The sequence below is a fragment of the Euprymna scolopes genome, chromosome 46 (assembly GCF_053919585.1).
Source record: "Euprymna scolopes isolate OS-2025 chromosome 46, ASM5391958v1, whole genome shotgun sequence".
In the NCBI taxonomy this organism is placed as follows: Eukaryota; Metazoa; Mollusca; class Cephalopoda; order Sepiida; family Sepiolidae; genus Euprymna; species Euprymna scolopes.
Window position 1 is genome coordinate 209,780,169 of NC_136527.1, and position 21,059 is coordinate 209,801,227.

Here is a 21,059-nt window from a genome sequence, read left to right on the forward strand (position 1 = left end):
GTTGGGGTTTCTAGCGATCCTAGCGGTGGCTAGGTTAGTGACGTGGGTTTCACGTCTGGACATTGTCTATAGGGGGCAGTCTGTTTCGGATCATGATCTGGTTGTTCGTTTTAAGCATCAACTTAAAACGAAAATCAGATGTGATTGGAAAAGATTGCCCCACATCGACTTTGATAGAAGATGGGTGCACAACACTAGTTTGTGCATCCGACGAGGCGCTAGATTTAAGTTCGTGTTTCCACCCTAGTGGTATTAGTCCTAGGGTGCTGAGGTTTCTTTTTTCTCGGAACCCAGCCCAATCAAGACAAGTAATATAAGGTTTACCTTATAATATTGGGTAGTTTTAAGGCTAGATAGGCAGTAACCACCAAGAGTGGATAGCTTGTGCTTTTTATAGGGCCTAGATTAGCGTAGTATGCGTGTGGATCCTGTTCCCATAGCTTTTTATTTTTTGATAGATTGGCACTAGGAGAGCTTCCAAAGATGCCCAAAAGTCCACTTGTTTTATTTTGTCCCAGGCCTATTTTGCCCATTACGTACATTATCTTGGAAGACGCCATCCATCCCTATTATCCCCGACCCTAATTTATTTTCCATACATGTCCCTAGTTCCTCCACTCCCCTTTAGGGAACGACCTGCTTGCTTTCACCCTTTCCCCCCGGGGGAAGAGGACCGGAAGACAGTGGCCGTTTCATATGACAGACCAGCCGTTAGGTAGGGAGGGTCCCCTTACTAACCCGCCCCCATAGGCATTTTGTTAATTTGTTTTCTTTTTTTTTTCTTTTTGGGTGTATTCTAGTTTGCCCCCCTCCCCATCATCTCACCCCCATTACAAAAAAAAAAAAAAAAAAAAAAAAAACCACTTTAGTTTGTACATATTTTTCCCTTTTAATTTCTTGTATAGAATGTTATATGTTCTTCTTTTATCACAGCGTGAATGTCGCCTGCCATCCCGTAAGCTGGGGAGCTGTTATTTTAAGTAGGTCCGGGTAAGAATGTTAGGCGAAACAGTGCGTGATAGAAACTCTAGTATAGGTTTTATAATAAAGTACTTGCTGTCGTACGCAAGTCTAGCTAAGGACTAGAAAAGACCCCTTTTTTCCCCACTCCCCCTTACTGGCCTTTGTGCCTAAGCTTCTTCGTACCCCAAATGAGGCCTTGGCAGTAGATAATGCCAAGGCCGGGGACGAAGGGCTAAATATAATACTTACCTGATGTAGGGGTAACGGTGATCATTAAGTTCGTTCCCCCAGAGCGAGGCCCATCCATTGCACTGCGGTTGGGTTGACCTTTGCGATCGTCCCAAATGTGGATGACTCGGACATGCTATTTCTAAGTGGGGGGTCTGCGTTCGCGCTCACCTCGATAATACAATCAAAATCAGAAATCCTTCCCTACTTCTTCCATGTACCTCTCACTCGTAGGTTTGTACTCCCTCCGCTTAATCACCCTTAATCTCTGTAATACCAAGAAATACGCCACTTCTCTCGACCAGTTTATTATCCACTTCAATTCCAACGTTCTGATTGTATCTAATTTGCATGTAAATGTAATCAACGTTTAATCGTGAGGAATTCGTTTAGCTGTCGCCTACAGCTACTGAAAGTGTCTTCTTTCGATATACAGTGTGGACATAAGCCCTGTTACAAAATTTCTGAACTATTTATTATGATAATATTAAAATAAATTTAATATTTAATTGTCATTATATGATAATGTAATGTATGATTTCTAATTTTTTTTAGAAACAAAAGATGTTAATTTTTAAACAATGTCTGTTGAATTGGAGAGAAGATTAACCATAGATCAACATGAGAATGACGTACGTGCACAAGAAATATTCAAGTTGGGGAAAAAAACTCAAAATCAACAAAATGTTTACAAAAAGGACGATTACTAATTACCTGGAAACTTCGTTGATCAAAGATAGACAACGTCCCCACACCTTAAGAACACCTAAACTTATCAAAAAAATTAACGCTCTGATTCCCATCTGGCATCAATTGTGATGGATGACTCTCGTCTGGGTGAGACCCCGTGTTTTGACAAGCTTCTGGGTTTGACCTTTACTCCTGATCTGAAATGGAACACGTACATCAAGTCTATTGCCAAGGTCGCTGGAAAAATGGTGGGATCCTTCTACCGCTCCAGTAGATATCTCACTACTGATGCAATTCTCTATCTATATAAAAGCCAAGTATGTCCAAGCATGGAATACTGTTGCCATATCTGGGCAGGAGATGCTAAAAACAGCCTATCCTGCCTTGACAGAGTACAAAATAGACTTCGTAGCTTAGTGGGGGATGCCCTTTTCTCTACCCTGCAACCTCTCTCCCACAGAAGAGATGTTGCGAGCCTATCCTTGTTTTATCGTTATTTCCATGGCAGGTGCTCCTCTGAACTCCAATCTCTGGTCCTCCCTCGCCAATCTTTCACGAAAAACACCCTTCTAGCTGAATCCACTGTGAAAAATTTTCCCCACTCTATATCTGTGCCTAAATCAAAACGCGGATTCCATGAACAAAGCTTCTTTCTTAGAACTGCACGCCTGTGGAAGTCTGTTCCGTCTGCCTGCTTCCCACCGGACTACAACTTGGATGTCTTCAAGTCCAATGTAAACAAATTCCTAATGAACCGCCCCCTTAAGTAAACACTTCATCAAATCTCCACACTAAGGTAATGTACTTGCAATAACCCTTATCCCTGAGTGGCTTCCGGGCCTTGATAAGTGGTGATCACTCTGTAAAAAAAATAGGGAAAAATCATACGAAATCACAAAAAATGCATGAGAAAAATGGCGAACAGAGCACAAACATCACCAAGGACGGTGTGAAGGATATGTCGAAGTGACCTATTAATGTCATCTTATAAGCTCCAAAAGCGACAGTTCTCTCTGCACCCACAATTGCAAAGAAACTCATCAGAAATCGACTCTTGTTAAACCTTATTATCAGACAAGGCACGCTCAATAACATCATCTTCACAGATGAAAAGTTATTCTCACTTCAACATCCAATAAGCATCAAAATGAAAAAGTCCTTGTGAGAATACGTGATAATGCAGAAAAGATTTTCAAAATGAAGAAATCATCATCAGTGATGGTCTGAGCAGCCATTTCTGAAAGAGGGAAATCTCCATCAATTTTTTTTTAAAAATGCCAATAGACAATTTTTTCTTGTTCTTAACAAAGAACGTTACATTGAGGACATTTTTAAATGTGCACTAACTCCATTCTGTATAATTCTGTGTTTTTTAATGATTTTCTTTTATTACATTATCACCCCAAAACAAGGCACATTGTCACTTTGATGTAGGGGCTACTATCAGGGACATAAGCGACATGGGTACTAGGTGGGGAGTTGAACAGCAAGATGTCGGTTCACGTTACACTTGAACTTCTGCATGTCAGTACAGTTGGGGAAAGAGAACTCGGAAGGGAATTCCAAGGGGCAAGAAACTACTGGAGTAGAAGGCTTTCTTAAATTTAGGGATCACAACTGTGGAGGGGTGGGATTTTGCTGTTTGTCGGGTTTGTCGAGGGTAATTACGTCGAGGGGGTACAAGTGCTTGCAGTTCGTCAGAGTATTCAACGTTAAAGTACTTGTAAAACAGGCAGAGGGATGCTACATTTCGTCGATGGGAGAGAGGTTGAAGCTTAGATGACAGTTCAGGACCTTGTCTAGGAGCGAGAGACAAGTAACAGATGCACCAACCCAAATATGACAACAATACTCCATACATGGGCGAATGGTTAAGTTTTCAGTGTTTTTAGTTAATGTATAATGTTTATTCCGTTCGAAAAACAAGTAATGTTGAACGCTGTTGGAGAACAAGACAAGCTTACCGCAATGTCTTTGAAGACCCGATAATCGCTTAAAAATAAGAAATAAAACAAAATGTTGGTAGAAAACCAGTGAACCAGAACCACTCAATAAATGTTACTGTGACATTTATCGGGCGGGTCATCTTAAGTTTAACCGAATCAGTTTCAAGTTTTATAATGTAAAGATTATAGTTTACTTTCTTGGTCCAAATCTATTTTTGTAATTTAACTAACTTCACGTTTTTTTTTGTTTTTTTTTTTCCATATAAGGACGGTTTGAATTATTCAATTATTCACACCCCTATTTTCATTTCGGATGTTAACAGTAGTTTGACTATTTAAAAAAAGAATGAAATGTTCATTTATTTTTTTATAAATGTGATTTTTATGTTTTAATTTTTAATGAAATAGACATACAAAATAGAAATTTACAAAAGATATCGAAAACAAGCTTTAATCATTGACAAATATAATCTTAACTTGATAGGAAAACAATTCGATACGTTTTAATAATAAACAGACATTTTTACACGAGGAACGATATAATGATGTCACCGTGTTATTACGATGACCTTAACTCTTTGATTTTCTATTTGAATAATTTCACGTTTAAATCGTGTTCTTCATCTTTTAATTTTGATTCTTTTATATTTTCATATATTTTATTTCTTAATGATTTTCACACACAAAACAAAAGTTGTATCAATTTACTAAAGAAATCTTTAAAAAAAACAAACAAACAATTTTTGTGTTTTGAACACAAAAGAACAAAGGCTTGAACCCGATTTTTTTTTCGTATTAGAACTGAAATGAAAGGTAAGTTTTTAAATGTTTTTCGACATTAAAAAAATGAAAATATCCAAAAATTTTAATTGTACGTATCTGTTATGGAATGAAGTTCTCCGAATAAAAAATTCACTTAATTTCATCAAGTAGTTTTTGCTTTACAGCGAAAAAAAAAATGTTATGATACCGAACAAAACGGTTCGAATTTAAGGAAGAAAAGCTAGTATTAAAGATGGGGACGATGTAAAAAAAAACAAAAAAAAAACAAACTACTTGATCAAATTAAATGATTTTTTTTTAGAAGATCGTACAATATAACCTTTTTTCGATATTTTCATTTTTTAATGTCTTCATTAAACTGTACAAGTACCGTTTTTTGTTTACACCTTTAATCCGAATTTTTTTTTAATAACCTTAAATATTAAATTATGCTTATTCATTTCATTTGTTTTTTTGCAATAAAAATATTTTAATCCGATTTTTTTTAATAACCTTAAATATTAAATTATGCTTATTCATTTCATTTTTTTTTTTTTTGCAATAAAAATATTTAAAAAACAAATTTATTTTGCAATAAAAATATTGATTCTATATAATTTATAACAAACGTGAATATAAAATGTGAATTTACAATTTATTTGGTTTATTTTTAATTCATGGGATAAAAGATAAGTTTTTATTTTCTTTTTTTTCTTACACAAAAAATCTTAAAAAAAATCTAAAAAAAAAAAAGAAAACACTTGTGTGATTTCTGAGAACCGTAAACAATAATTCAATTCGAAGAAAACTGATCACAAAAAACCCCTAATTTTCCAGTGTTTAATTGGCAGTCCCTAATTATTATCAATTTATGAGCACACAAAAAAAACAAAAAATAATTTCTTGTATTTAATTGTTAAATGATTATCAACTTATGATCACAAAAAAATATATATAATAATTTCCAGTATTTAATTGTTAAATGATTATCAACTTATGATCACACAAAAACAAAACAAAATAAAAATAATTTCCAGTATTTAATTGTTAAATGATCATCAACTTATGATCACACAAAAACAAAACAAAATAAAAATAATTTCCAGTATTTAATTGTTAAATGATTATCAACTTATGATCACACAAAAACAAAACAAAATAAAAATAATTTCCAGTATTTAATTGTTAAATGATCATCAACTTATGATCACACAAAAACAAAACAAAATAAAAATAATTTCCAGTATTTAATTGTTAAATGATTATCAACTTATGATCACACAAAAACAAAACAAAATAAAAATAATTTCCAGTATTTAATTGTTAAATGATCATCAACTTATGATCACACAAAAACAAAACAAAATAAAAATAATTTCCAGTATTTAATTGTTAAATGATTATCAACTTATGATCACACAAAAACAAAACAAAATAAAAATAATTTCCAGTATTTAATTGTTAAATGATTATCAACTTATGATCACACAAAAACAAAACAAAATAAAAATAATTTCCAGTATTTAATTGTTAAATGATCATCAACTTATGATCACACAAAAACAAAACAAAATAAAAATAATTTCCAGTATTTAATTGTTAAATGATCATCAACTTATGATCACACAAAAACAAAACAAAATAAAAATAATTTCCAGTATTTAATTGTTAAATGATTATCAACTTATGATCACACAAAAACAAAAAAAATAAAAATAATTTCCAGTATTTAATTGTTAAATGATTATCAACTTATGATCACACAAAAACAAAAAAAATAAAAATAATTTCCAGTATTTAATTATTAAATGATTATCAACTTATGATCACACAAAAACAAAACAAAATAAAAATAATTTCCAGTCTTTAATTGTTAAATGATTATTCACTTATGTTTCTCTTCTATTTTAAAAAATCGTATTTTTAAGTTAATTTCGAATTTTACGAGATTATATTTTATTAAATTATTAGGTGGAAGTACAGAATAGTTACAAAACATTCTCCTCTCGCCATGTTAAGAATGGCTTTCTGAATAATAAGGTCATTTCAGCAGGGTAACATAAGTGCACAAGTACCTAATTGTTTTAACATAAAAATTGTTTTCTGTCTACACTTACCGATTATTTCGCTAGAGAATTTCGTTTGATTTTGTATGTTTTATCCCATATTTAAATTTTAGAATGGGGATCACTTTCTTTTATCACGTTTACATAAAATGATCAAATATTTATTGACCATCATTAATTATCAGTAACTTTATGTCGAAAAATATATTTGTAAATCTTTTACAATGTAACCCAGCGTTGTTTACTCTCTGATAAATAAATAAAATAAAATAAATGAAATAAAAATTAAGTATTTTTGCTATTACGTTTCAACAATTAAAAAAAAATATCGTTCAAAGACACGACAAATAATAATAAATATTTAAGATTTTATGACGTAGAATCACTTTTCTATATAAATTTAACATAAAATAAGCACCGAGTTAACAACCAGTTAGCAGGCAATAATACTCTGTTCCGTCTGCCTGCTTCCCACCTGACTACAACCTGGATGTCTTCAAGTCCAACCAAATTCCTAAACACTTCATTAAATCTCCACACACACACACGTACTGTACTTGCAATGAATCTTATCCCTGAGTGGCTTCCGGGACTTAATAAGTGGTGACCACCGTGTAAAAAAAAAAATCCTGTAATCATTTGCAGTTTTCAATTTTTGGTTGAATGAGGAAAAGATGGGTGGCTCATATCATTTTTTTATTTTATTTTTTTTATTTTTTTGCTTTCTTACGTTTTTTTTGTGTTGTAATTTTTTTCAAATAGTTTTTGTTTTTATTTTTTTTCAAATAGTTATTTGGAATTTCACTTAAATTATTTAACTAAAGATACGTAAAAAATCGTTGGGCATAACAAAACTTTTCAAAAATGTTAATTTTGTCGTTTTCTACCAGTACTTTATTTAAGTATCGATTTAAGTATCGATTAGATGACTTTTTTTTTTTTTTTACACAGTGATCACCACTTATCAAGGCCCGGAAGCCACTCAGGGATAAGGGTTATTGCAAGTACATTAAGTTAGTGAGGAGATTTGCTGAAGTGTTTACTTAAGGGGGCGGTTCATTAGGAATTTGTTAACATTGGACTTGAAGACATCCAAGTTGTAGTCCGGAGGGAAGCAGGCAGACAGAACAGAGTTCCACAGGCGTGCAGTTCTAAGAAAGAAGCTTTGTTCATGGAATCCGCGTTTTGATTTAGGCACTGATATAGAATGGGGGAAATTTTTCACAGTGGATTCAGCTAGACGGGTGTTTTTTGTGAAAGATTGGCGAGGGGGGACCAGAGATTGGAGTTCAGACGAGCATCTGCCATGGAAATAACGATAAAACAAGGACAGGCTCGCAACGTCTCTTCTGTGGGAGAGAGGTTGCAGGGTAGAGATAAGCGCATCCCCCACTAAGCCACGAAGTCTATTTTGTACTCTGTCAAGGCAGGATAGGCAGTTTTTAGCAGCTCCTGCCCAGATATGGCAACAGTATTCCATCCTTGGACGTACTTGGCTTTTATATAGATAGAGAATTGCATCAGTAGTGAGATATCTTCTCGAGCGGTAGAAGGATCCCACCATCTTTCCAGCGACCTTGCCAACAGACTTGATGTACGTGTTCCATTTCAGATCAGGAATAAAAGTCAAACCCAGAAGCTTGTCAAAACACGGGGCCTCACCCAGACGAGAGCCATCCATCACAATTGATGCCAGCCGGGGATCAGAGCGTTGATGATGTAAGGATAGGAGTTTGGTTTTGGATGCATTAAAGGTAACCAGCCACATCTTCCCCCACTGAACCACGTGCTCGAGATCAGAGGAGAGAGAATCAGAGAGAACTTTGTCAGTTACAGCCTTTGATGTGTTGCCGTAGATGGTTGTGTCATCAGCATAGATGTCAACGAATGATTTAAGCATGTGTTTAGGGAGGTCATTGATGTAGATCAGGAAGAGAGTTGGGCCCAGGATTGACCCCTGGGGGACTCCAGCATTTATATTGCAGGCCTCCGATCTTTGTCCATCGACCACTACTCTTATGAGCCTATCGAAGAGAAATGATTTAATGATTGAGAAAACATTTCCCGTTATACCGTAGCTGGAAATCTTGTGAAGTAGACCCTTATGCCATACCTTGTCAAAGGCCTTTGATATGTCAAGAGCAATTGCCCTAGAAAGGAAGCCTTTGTCAAGAGATTCACTTATCCTGTGGGATATAACCGTCAGCACATCTGCGGTAGATCTTGCAGAGCGGAAACCATATTGTGTGTCACTAAGTATGTTATTCCTGCTGAGGTGGTTGACTATTTCTCTATTTAATATGGATTCCAGCAACTTACTCATAACACACAGGAGACTTATAGGTCTGTATTGAGAGGGAGATGACTTATCACCTGAATTCTTAAATATAGGGCAAACTGAAGAGGTCTTCCAGGGAGTCGGAAAGCACTTCTCCTTAAGGCAGCGCTTGTTTTATATCACCCGTTTTTATTTCTTCTAACATAAGACACGGTACAGATTTTTTAAAAGTAAATAAACGCTTAAAAATAACTTAAAACACAAAAATCTCATCCAAGTAGGTAGAAGAGTTTATTATGTTGCTGCATCCAATAAACTACTTGAAAAACTGTTAGCAACAAATGAAAACTGTCTCAATACATTGCTTTATAAACGTTCGTTGTGAAAACCTTCAAACTGTTGAACCTAAGGAAAAGTTGAATCACATAATCCACTCTCTTAGTCGTTATTTATATACTTTTACCTCTTTGGGATCACACATCCATGGACCAGTTGAGAAGGGTGTCAAATGTGAGTAGACTGTCAACAAACTGCTTGGTGTTCCACAAGAGTAGTTGGTCTGCCAAACCTAAATGGCATTCAGTGCGCATGCGCCCACTTTTTATCGTTTTGCTAATCATAATACAATCGTCACAAAACACAATCAAATTCTTGTATCGTATGTGGAATTCTATTCTTGTGATTTTCTTACCTTTTTACCTTCGTCTTTTCTAGACTAAGATAAAAAGGTATCAGCTGCCATTGCTTTAACTAACTTTAGTTTTTTATTACTTTTATCAAGAGGTTTTGTGCTTTTTATGTAGTGACTTAAATATAAACAAGCTGACTTACTCTTACTTTACTCAATTAACTTGACATGATTTCTAAAAACAAAATAAATAGAATACATTGCTACAATCAACTTAGAAATATATGAAAAATATTTTAAGATAACAGTACATTGTTACAATCATTTTGGGAAAATATACAAAAAATTATATTCTTTAAATAATAGAAATGAGATCATTAAAGATAAAGTATTAACAGTCTAATAAACGATTATAGTTTATAAATAATTTTATGTTAAGTTGAATTGGAGATAAGATGGATATTTCTTCTATAAAACAGTAATTTTCATTAATAGGATTTTAAATGTATAAATAGAAAATATAGGTGTCCCAAGGAAAGAAAATGCCAGCATCAATCAACACGCCTTAGTTTTATTGAATACTTAAATAAAAAGGTTGATATAAATTTTATAATCTTTTCATAGAATTTTAAATATTTAATCTTACCAATGTTTACAGAACTAACATTCAACACGCTTATACGTTAAACGCATCTGATTTAAATATTTCACGTTCATATGATTAGGCGTGAACAGATATTTATAAATAAAACATTCAAAGTTTTACCCGCCCATATATGGCAACAATAACCAATGCATATGCTGATGTAGGCTTTGTAGACGTCTAAAATACTTTCAGTTAAAAGCAATTTTATTGTAATGTTGAAAAATCCAACCTTGAAAAAGTCTTTGTAATGTCCACAAATTATTTCCATTATGTATAATTAGTAAAATAAACATTTATTCTTACTGATGTTAAAAGACAGCTGAAGAATTAACACATATGTAGGTTAAACGACTTTACAAATCTTTTATATTCAGAAAGATTAGAAGTGAACGGATATATTTCTAAAACAAATTTTAGATGAAATAATAGAATTGAGAAACTGACAAATATATAAGATAAAAACTAAACGCTACAAAAATACAAAAATAAAAATGTATAGAATTTCGTTGTAGTTATTTTAATAAATAAATTATAAGTTTGGACTTGAATGCAAAATAAATAAATTATAACTTTTTGTAATTCACTCTCATTATTACCATTGGATATATATGCATATATTGGATATATAATTTACATTAACACACATATATATATATATACATACATATATATATATATACATATATATATATATATATATATATATATATATATATATATATATATGTGTACGTTATAACGTTTAAACTTATGGAAAAATATTACAATATATAATACTAAAAAATATAATATATGTTGTATTTTATAGTAATATATATATATATATATATATATATATATATGAAATACTATATATATACATGTAAATATGAAAAATATATATACAATATTATAAAATACAATATATATATATATATATATATATATATATCAAAACATCGTAAATTCATTACCCACTCAGCATCAGTCGTATAGTGTATAGTGTAATAGTGAGAAACCTTGACTGTCATTTGGGCGGTCGGGTTTCGATCCTGGCTTGAGGCAGTTGCCTATCAAGCCGCACTGATGAGCTATGATACAGTACTGTATGTGGATGACTATATACATATATGTATATATATATAGTCATCCACACACATATATATATATATGTATATATATATATATATAGTCATCCACACATATATATATATAGTCATCCACATACAGTACTGTTTCGCTGTTTCATAGCTCATCAGTGCGGCTAACATATATATATATATATATATATATATATTGTATTTTAGGATTGTATAGTGTAGTATTTTATATATAAGTTTAAACATTTCATTCCTCACTAGGATCTAATTATAACAGTGTTTGATATAATTTCAACTATATCTTAAACAAAAGCTGTATCAACTCGCTCGGTGTCAAGATCGAAAATATTTGGCCCCTTTTATAGCATGTCTCATATTATTTATATTAAATGAATGTAGAGGTTGTAAGTTTAATGCAATAATATTGACAAAAACAAAGAGAATACTAATATGTGAATGCAAATATTAAAAATATTGAATTATTTTATATCTTTTACAGATGTTCCTGATTGGGCGTAACTGTTCAATTTTAATGGAGTGCTTCATTAAACATTACAAACATTACTTTATTTGGAAGACTACGGAAACATATATCAGGGTCAATGTGAAATGAACTGAATACAATATTTTAGACAAACGTTTTTTTTTTAATTCACGCCATCCCCATTTCGAAATGTCTATTAAAAAGTAAATAATTTACGCACCAAAGTTTTATATGTCACAAATTGAAGATAAAAGATCAATAAATAATATATTCAAATTTAAAACAAAACTACGGCAGCATGTGGGAAAATTTCTTGTATTGACATTATTATTTTACTTATTTTTGGTAACGTGTGATATCATGACACATTTTAAAGGTAATATATTTTGTTGTGAAATATGTTTTTAATGTTCAAATACATTAAAACGTAATACGAGACTGAATCAAAAATTGTAGAAAAGTTTATGGTTTTTAAAAAGACAAATTTTCTACAGTACTGGAAACTATAAAAAGTATATGGTTTTTAAAAAGACACTATTTTCTACAGTACTGGAAACTATAAAAATATATGGTTTTTAAAAAGACAATATTTTCTACAGTACTGGAAACTATAAAAATATATGGTTTTTAAAAAGACAATATTTTCTACAGTACTGGAAACTATAAAAAGTATATGGTTTTTAAAAAGACACTATTTTCTACAGTACTGGAAACTATAAAAAGTATATGGTTTTTAAAAAGACAATATTTTCTACAGTACTGGAAACTATAAAAATATATGGTTTTTAAATAGACAATATTTTCTACACTACTGGAAACTATAAAAAAGTATATGGCTTTTAAAAAGACAATATTTTCTACAGTACTGGAAACTATAAAAACTGTATGGTTTTTAAAAAGACAATATTTTCTACAGTACTGGAAACTATAAAAAGTATATGGCTATTAAAACGACAATATTTTCTACAGTCCTGGAAACTATAAAAACGTATATGGTTTTTAAAAAGACAATATTTCCTACAGTACTGGAAACTATAAAAACGTATATGGCTTTTAAAAAGACAATATTTTCTACAGTAGTGGAAACTATAAACAAAGTTTGTGGCTTTTAAAAAGACAATATTTTCTACAGTACTGGAAACTATAAAAAAGTATATGGCTTTTAAAAAGACAATATTTTCTACAGTAGTGGAAACTATAAACAAAGTTTGTGGCTTTTAAAAAGACAATATTTTCTACAGTACTGGAAACTAAAAAAACGTATATGGCTTTTAAAAAGACAATATTTGCTACAGTACTGGAAATTAGAGAGCTAAGAAAAGATTCATAGAAAAGTAGCACCATATGAATGCAAACATCTTTGAAGTAGCAGTTTGAAAAAGTCTCTCAGTTGGAATTTATAAAACCAAATGTTTGGCATCTGGTAGGCTGCCCCATCTCCCACTTGAACAAATTAATAACAAAATTGAAATAAAAAACAACGTTCTTACAATATGTGTAGAATATTCTTGGACACTAAAATATGATATACACTTAAAAAAACGAAAGTCTTGTGAAGTGTTTTAATGAATAAACGATAGAGAAAAAATGAGTAATAACACTGTCAAAAAGCCACATTGCTGTGAAGTGTGTGGTGTTTCCTTTTCTCAAAAATCAAAGTTAGTAATACATATGAGAATTCACACTGGGGAAAAGCCATATTCTTGTGAAGTGTGTGAATATTCTTGTTCTGATAAATCATCTTTAGTGAGACATATTAGAAGTCACACTGGAGAAAAGCCACACTCTTGTGCAGTGTGTGATTATTCTTGTTCCGAAAAATCAAATTTAATGAAACATATGAGACGTCACGCTGGGGAAAAGCCACATACTTGTGAAGTATGTGGATATTCTTGTTCTGAAAAAGCAAAGTTAGTAGATCATATTAGGACACACACTGGAGAAAAGCCATATTCTTGTGAAGTGTGTGAATATACATTTTCTCATAAATCATGTTTAGTGAGACATATGAGAACTCACACTGCGAAAAAGCTACATACTTGTGAAGTGTGTGGATATTCTTTTTCCTTAAAATCATCGCTAGTTGCACATATGAGAACACACTCTTATGAAAAGCCATAGTCTTGGGAAGTGTGTGAATATTCTTGTGCTGAGAGATCATCTTTATTGCCACATATGAGAACCCACACTGGGAAAAAGCTATAAACTTGTTAAGTGTGGATTTTCTTGTCCTATAAGATCATTGTTACGAATATGAAAACGCACACTTTGGAAAAGACACATTCTTGAAAACTATGAATATCCTATCTCTAAAAAATTACTGGCACACATAAGAACTCACGCAATAATGACAACAAGTGCCGATTCTGTCCCAAAGAATTAAAGCGTGTAAGCCACCTGACATCCAGTTGGAAAGTTCTTTTGGGCGATGACATACAATGCGACACAATAGAGTGTGTTAATATCTCTAATAAAAATCTCTTAAAACATGAATATTAAATGTAGTAGAACGTGTAGGTATCAAATGTACCGGAAAAGACAGTTGAAAATAAGTCATACACCATCCACTCTGATTACAAACGTTTTACAGCTACATACCTGGAAAACGGGGCTATTTAGCCTGACATAGTTATAAAGGCCAAGAGGAATATTTAGCATATCAATTTAAAGTAAGCGTCCTTAATGGTTCAAGACTTAACAGAGCGGAGAGGGAGAAAACCAAAGTCCTATATACGACATGAAACGAAACTGGAATCTTTACATCTCAATCATTTTAGTCATTATAGGAGCAAAAGAATTTCATAAACTATCTAGCGAATATACCCAGGGAACCAAGTGCAAGATAAATATAAACAATCGCACTTACAGGGACGGTTAGAATCTTAAAAATATCTCTTGGTTGGAGTAACTATATTAATAAAAGAATGTTCGGCATCCGGTAGAATTCCCATCCCCAACAAAAAAATTAATACAAGAAATGGAAAATGTGCGCATATTCTTTTTCTAAAAAGTAAAGTTGGTGAATTATATGAAAACTCTACACTTTGAATATACGTAGTTTTAATCCCGGAAATATCAAATTGCGAAAAACAGGTGACAAAAGCACAAAAACAATGTACTGAAATAAAAAAAGTAGCTCCAGCGAAGGGGGGGGGTATAAAATTCTTGTCAGTGATTTCTCGTAAATAAAATATTTGAAAAATAACTAACAATTGACAAAAGCTATATTCTGCATAAAATGACGACAATTAAAATTTTAATAATTTATTAAATCATTCAACGTGTAAAAGCACAGAATATACCGAAAAACTTTCCTTATTTCATAGATTTAAAACGATGCACCCACCCACCCACATACACACACACACACACACACACACACACACACACACATATATATATGTAATTAAAAACAATTATACCTACAGACACTAGTTTTTCATGCTTACGCAATCATTTGTGTAGGCTAATAATTCCTGCCAGTTATGAGGTTTGAACAAAGCCACGAAAAGAATTGAGTCTATGCCTCACTAAAATAAACTATTCATATCAAGTAGGCAATGCATAAAAAGCACAACTGATATGAAAATGGAAATGGTGCGGATAATTATGTACAAATCTCAATCAGAAAGTTTGCTGGAGATTTTGTGGGCGTTATACTGAAGAATACTGTATGATGAACCAGCAAGAGAAAAAGAAAGAAAAGGAACAGAAATAGACACAAAATAACAAATAGAAACAAATAATAGAAAGTTTGCTGGAGATTAGAGTTAGAAAGTTCATGGAGAGCATAATAAAGAATAATATATGATAGGATGCTATAATTCAACAGTTAAAAAGAGGAAAACTTTCATTTGATGAGGAGGAAAGAATATTTTTAGCTAATGAAGATCAGGCAATGCAAAGATTGACGATCCAAGTCACTTTATGTGTAGCTGCCCAATCCTAATCAGGTTTTGTCACTTTATGTGTAGCTGCCCAATCCTATTGGCAGATGCTTTTTACACTGTTTTCCATTACACAGTTTTATGAAGAGATGCGACTTTTAAGGAAATACTTTGCAGCCACAAGGAGATCAACGGCCATCATTTAAAAAAACTTGGTTATAAAAACAAATCGAAATGAAATGAAATAAAACTTGATAAAAAGAAATAAACAAGAGACAAAGTACATATTGAATGTTTCTGAATAAAATGAAAACAAATCTTAATGCCAGAGGCAGAAATAATGTCTGGAATGTTGATATCATTGAATTGATTTCTAGTATGACAAAATCTTTCCATGGAATACTTACGAAATTTCCCAATGAAGACGCGTCATTCCATATAAATTATACCACAATTTGTTGATTGATATGCCGGCTACATAAGCAGGGCCACTGAATGACGACACAACCCTAATCGTAACAGTGGGAGATTATCACATTACCAAAGAGATTACCACATAGTGGGACAATACAGATGAATGTATTGTCTCACTACCAAATAATTCTATTAAACAATAGAGATGACTGTATTGTCTCATTACCAAACAATTCTATTAAACAATACATATGAATGTATTGTCTCACTACCAAACAATTCTATTAAACAATACACATGAATGTATTGTCTCACTACCAAACAATTCTATTAAACAATACAAATGAATGTATTGTCTCACTACCAAACAATTCTATTAAACAATACAGATGAATGTATTGTCTTACTACCAAACAATTCTATTAAACAATACATATGAATGTATTGTCTCACTACCAAACAATTCTATTAAACAATACATATGAATGTATTGTCTCACTACCAAACAATTCTATTAAACAATAGAGATGAATGTATTGTCTCACTACCAAACAATTCTATTAAACAATACACATGAATGTATTGTCTCACTACCAAACAATTCTATTAAACAATACACATGAATGTATTGTCTCACTACCAAACAATTCTATTAAAAAATACAAATGAATGTATTGTCTCACTACCAAACAATTCTATTAAACAATACACATGAATGTCGTGTCACCCAAATTCAAGATGCTGAGATGGTTGAGACGGCTGTAGGCCACCAAACAGTGCGCATAACCTTATTTTGCTGTAATTTCGGTTTCATGAAGTGTTATGAAGCTTCCCCAGAATCTATGCCGAACGTCGCTGGTTGTCATAAAGGATGTACTTCTCATCACACGTCACAATGCGATAGAAAACAGATCACTGATATTGACCAATCTTGGCCACATACGTTGGAGCTTCTGGTGCATTTCATGAAGTGTTATGAAGCTTCGCCAGGATCTATGCCGAACGTCGTGGTTGTCATAAAGGATGTACTTCTCATCACACGTCACAATGCGTTCAAGAAATGCGTCGTTTGTTGTTGCACAGCAGCATAGAAGACACCTCAAAATGACGATTTTTTTATTATCGTTTAATTCATGAGGCATCCATTTATCTAACTTTTTTGACTTTCCTATTTGCTTTAGGTTTAAAATAGGCAAACTTACTAGATATCTACGCTTCCCACTAAAAAAGCATAAAGGAAGGAATGGTTGGACCTAAGGACAACTGGGCCTTTGTTCAGTAAGTGCCTGCCCATTGGCTGATTAAGAGGGGTTCGGTGGAAACTAGGAGGCTGATTGGCTATCTAAAAACTCAGAAGAATGTGCGTATATAAAAACGCGAGATCACCATAACTCTTCGCATAAGCCTGACGAATCCTAGCATGGATGAAATGCGGAATATTCTGTGTAGTTTTATTGTCATATATATTTTCCTAACTTAATATATATATATGTATATATATATATATATATATATATATAAATATATATATATATATATATATATTTATAATTATGGCTGTTAGACATCATCAGTTGTTCTATACAAATAAAACTTTTGCATGCAGAAAAAATAAAAATAAAAAGGCGTTCCGCGGAATATGTAATATTTTATTGACACAATTGATCATACCAATGATTGTCAGAGTTTTCTATCTGCATTATTGATCATCTGAAGCGCATGCTTTCTATAGACAAACTCGCATTAATCAGTGTCTCCAGTTCAGCTCCCATCGACAGATAAAGACTATGTTAAAATGAATAACCTTAACAGCAGGGACAAACTGTTGTTGAACTGAAGAACATTTTATTTTATGTTGCTTTTCTTAAATTTGGTTTTAAAATAAACAATTGAGTTATCAATCGCTTAAAATTAACTTATATTGTTTGTCTGGTTCTTTCCCGCCATCATACGCTTCTTCATACTATGACAGAAATTAGTTACTTCCCTTTCAAATACGGTGTAAATGCCTGGGAAGGTGCAACTCATGACAAGTAAAGACTGTGTTTATCTCGGCAGACTGATGATTACGCGAAACATGGCATACAGGAATTGAGTTGTTTAAGTCGTAATTCTAACCGAATCGAGTTTGATAACAATAACTTACAAGTTTGATAATGTAATCATATGGTTATAATTTATTCAAATCTATGTTTTGTCATTTGACTGACTTCATCGTTTGTACAATTCAATACTTTTATTTGAGTTGTTTATGTGAAATATTTTTAGATGTGGATTATTTGGATTATTCAGACTAATGTTCTCATCTTTAGGCACTTCCAAAATTCACCACAGAACTACCCCCCTTATATGTAACACGATGTAACTTTAATATGACTTAACATTATCAAGATAACTTTTGTACCATTTAAAAGAAAAAGAGCAAAAGAAAAAATTAATAATTAATTTTTTTTTTCATCGAACAAAAATAATGAAATTGCGAGACGAAAATCATGTTTACATAATTGACGCTTTAAAATAACGCTCTAATGTAGTAAGCATTCTGAACGGGAAAACATACCCGTGTTTAATAAATCTAGCAAAAATAACTAATGGTCAGATTTTTGTGACATTTTCGATACTTATCCATTTTAGAATGAAATTACATATAAAATGTAGTTTCAGTAAAATATATGAGGGAAAATATTTTTTTAGTGCGTGCCCCCCCTATTTATTTTTTTTGAAATTTGAACAGAATATATTTACATCAATCGAATTTTCTATTTATTATGAAACATAAGAGTTCAAATAAGTAAAAAAATATTTATTTTTTTTAATGGAAATACACACGTACTTAACAGAAACTTACCTTGAACTTTCAATTAATAAAATGATATAAATAGTATTGTTTTTTTATAGCGTTTTTTTTTAAATTAATATATTCTATTATCAGTTGAACTACCAAAAAAAAAAAGAAAATTCGTTAAAATTTGTTGATTTTCAAAAGATTAAAACGATTAAAATTCCAGTGTTTCAAAATGTTCCATTACAACATAGATTTTTAATTAATTGTATTTAATTTTTTGTTTGTTTTAAGCTTTAATATAAACATGGCTCTTTATCTCCAGATTAATACTGATTAAAACCATTATTGCACAAAAATTACACATTTGATAGACACATTACGATATCCTGGTTGTCTTTTTTTTTTACCAAACAACATTATGGAAGCAGGTAGTTAACCAAATGAACCCGTATTTCATATTTAATATACAAATGCTTATAATGTTATAAATTATTAAACCGTTTACATCTTAAAACATAACAAAATTGTAACAAATATGAAATATTAATTGTAGTTTGACGAAGATAAACAAAGGTTTTAAAAAATCATTAAGTCGCTTCTGCTTTTTCCATAGGTCGTACAGTTAACACAAGTTTGACGTCACTTGATCATGCATTCCTTTTTTTCACAATTCTTCACATTCGTTTGGCAGTTCCTACTCATCTTGGACCTTTCGACTAGTCCAAAAAAGTAAGTCTAAAAAAATGTTTTTATGTTTTCTTATTTTAAAAAGAATTGTATCTACAAAATATAAATTCACAAAATAAATCGCAACAAGCCTTAAATATTGACAAAAATAATATAAACTTGATAAGAAAACAATTCGACACGTTTAACCAATGAACGGACATTTTTACACGAGGGACGAAATAATGATTACACCGTTTAACGATGACCTAAATTTATTCTTCTTTAGCAGTTGATTTTCTATGTAAATAATTTCATGTTTAAATCCTGTTTTTCAACTTTTAATTTGGATTCTTTCATATTTTCATATATTTTATTTGTTAAATAATTGGAAAAACAAAACAAAAGTTGTATCAAATCACTACTGAAATCCTAACAAACAAAACAAACTTTCTGCTTTGGACACAAAGGAAAAACGAATTCATCCGGTTTTTTGTTTGTTTGTTTTTACTGCAGCAGCAATGAAAGGTAAATTATTATTTTTTATTTATACACTTAAAAAAATTACATCAAATAACTTTTACAATAATCATTTTAAAAAGTTTATTTTTTATTGCAATCCAATAAACAATGTAAAAATATAACAGATGTGAATAAAAAGTACGAATCTCCTACGAATTCTCTTTACATTATATATTTCGATCTGACGTATTGAATTTTGAATTTTGTACAAAATATGCTTATTTAAGTATAATTTATGATTCATAAAAAATAATATTTACCATAAACAAAATAATTTAATTCCAAGTAATTATTAAATACACAAACATATTTATCGATATTTAATTTTTTTCTGTCTACACTTACCGATTATGTAGCTAGAAATATCGTTTTATTTTTTTTAATATTTTATACAAGATTTTAGATTTTAGAATGAGGATCAATTCCTTTTTTATGTATAAATTTGGCTTTAAAATTTGCTCATTTATTGGCCATAACAAATTATTGCAAAAATGATGTAGTAAAAACACACAATAGTTAATCATTCCGATTAAAATAATAATATATATCATGAACACAATTATTAATCATTCATAATAAAATGATAATATTTTTCATAAACACAATAATTAATAAATCATAATAATAATATTTATCATAAACACAATAATTAATATTTCATAATAAAATAATGATAGTTATCATAAACACGATAATTAATATTTCATAATAAAATAATAATATTTATAATAAACAATAATTAATAATTCATAAAAAATAATGATATTTATCATAAACACAATAATTAATATTTCATAATAAAATAATAATATTTATCATAAACAATAATTAATATTTCATAATAAAATATGATAGTTATCATAAACACAATAATTAATATTTCATAATAAAATAATAATATCTATCATAAACAATAATTAATAACTCATAATAAAATAATAATATTTATCATAAACACAATAATTAATAATTCATAATAAAATAATAATATATATCATAAACACAATAATTAATA

General features: G+C 31.0%; 1 long non-coding RNA gene and 1 other non-coding gene across 2 annotated transcripts in view; both read left to right on the forward strand.

The window, feature by feature from the left end:
• LOC145271001 (uncharacterized) overlaps positions 1 to 17,986 on the forward strand; it is a 52,060-nt gene extending 34,074 nt beyond the window's left edge. The window contains exon 2 of the long non-coding RNA XR_013865647.1: positions 11,786 to 17,986. This is a non-coding gene — a long non-coding RNA (uncharacterized LOC145271001). The remainder of the gene's footprint in view (positions 1 to 11,785) is intronic.
• LOC145271566 (U1 spliceosomal RNA) lies at positions 1,205 to 1,367 on the forward strand. Its single transcript, XR_013865976.1, has one exon. It is a non-coding gene; the product is annotated as a U1 spliceosomal RNA (small nuclear RNA).
• Positions 17,987 to 21,059: the final 3,073 nt, after the last annotated feature.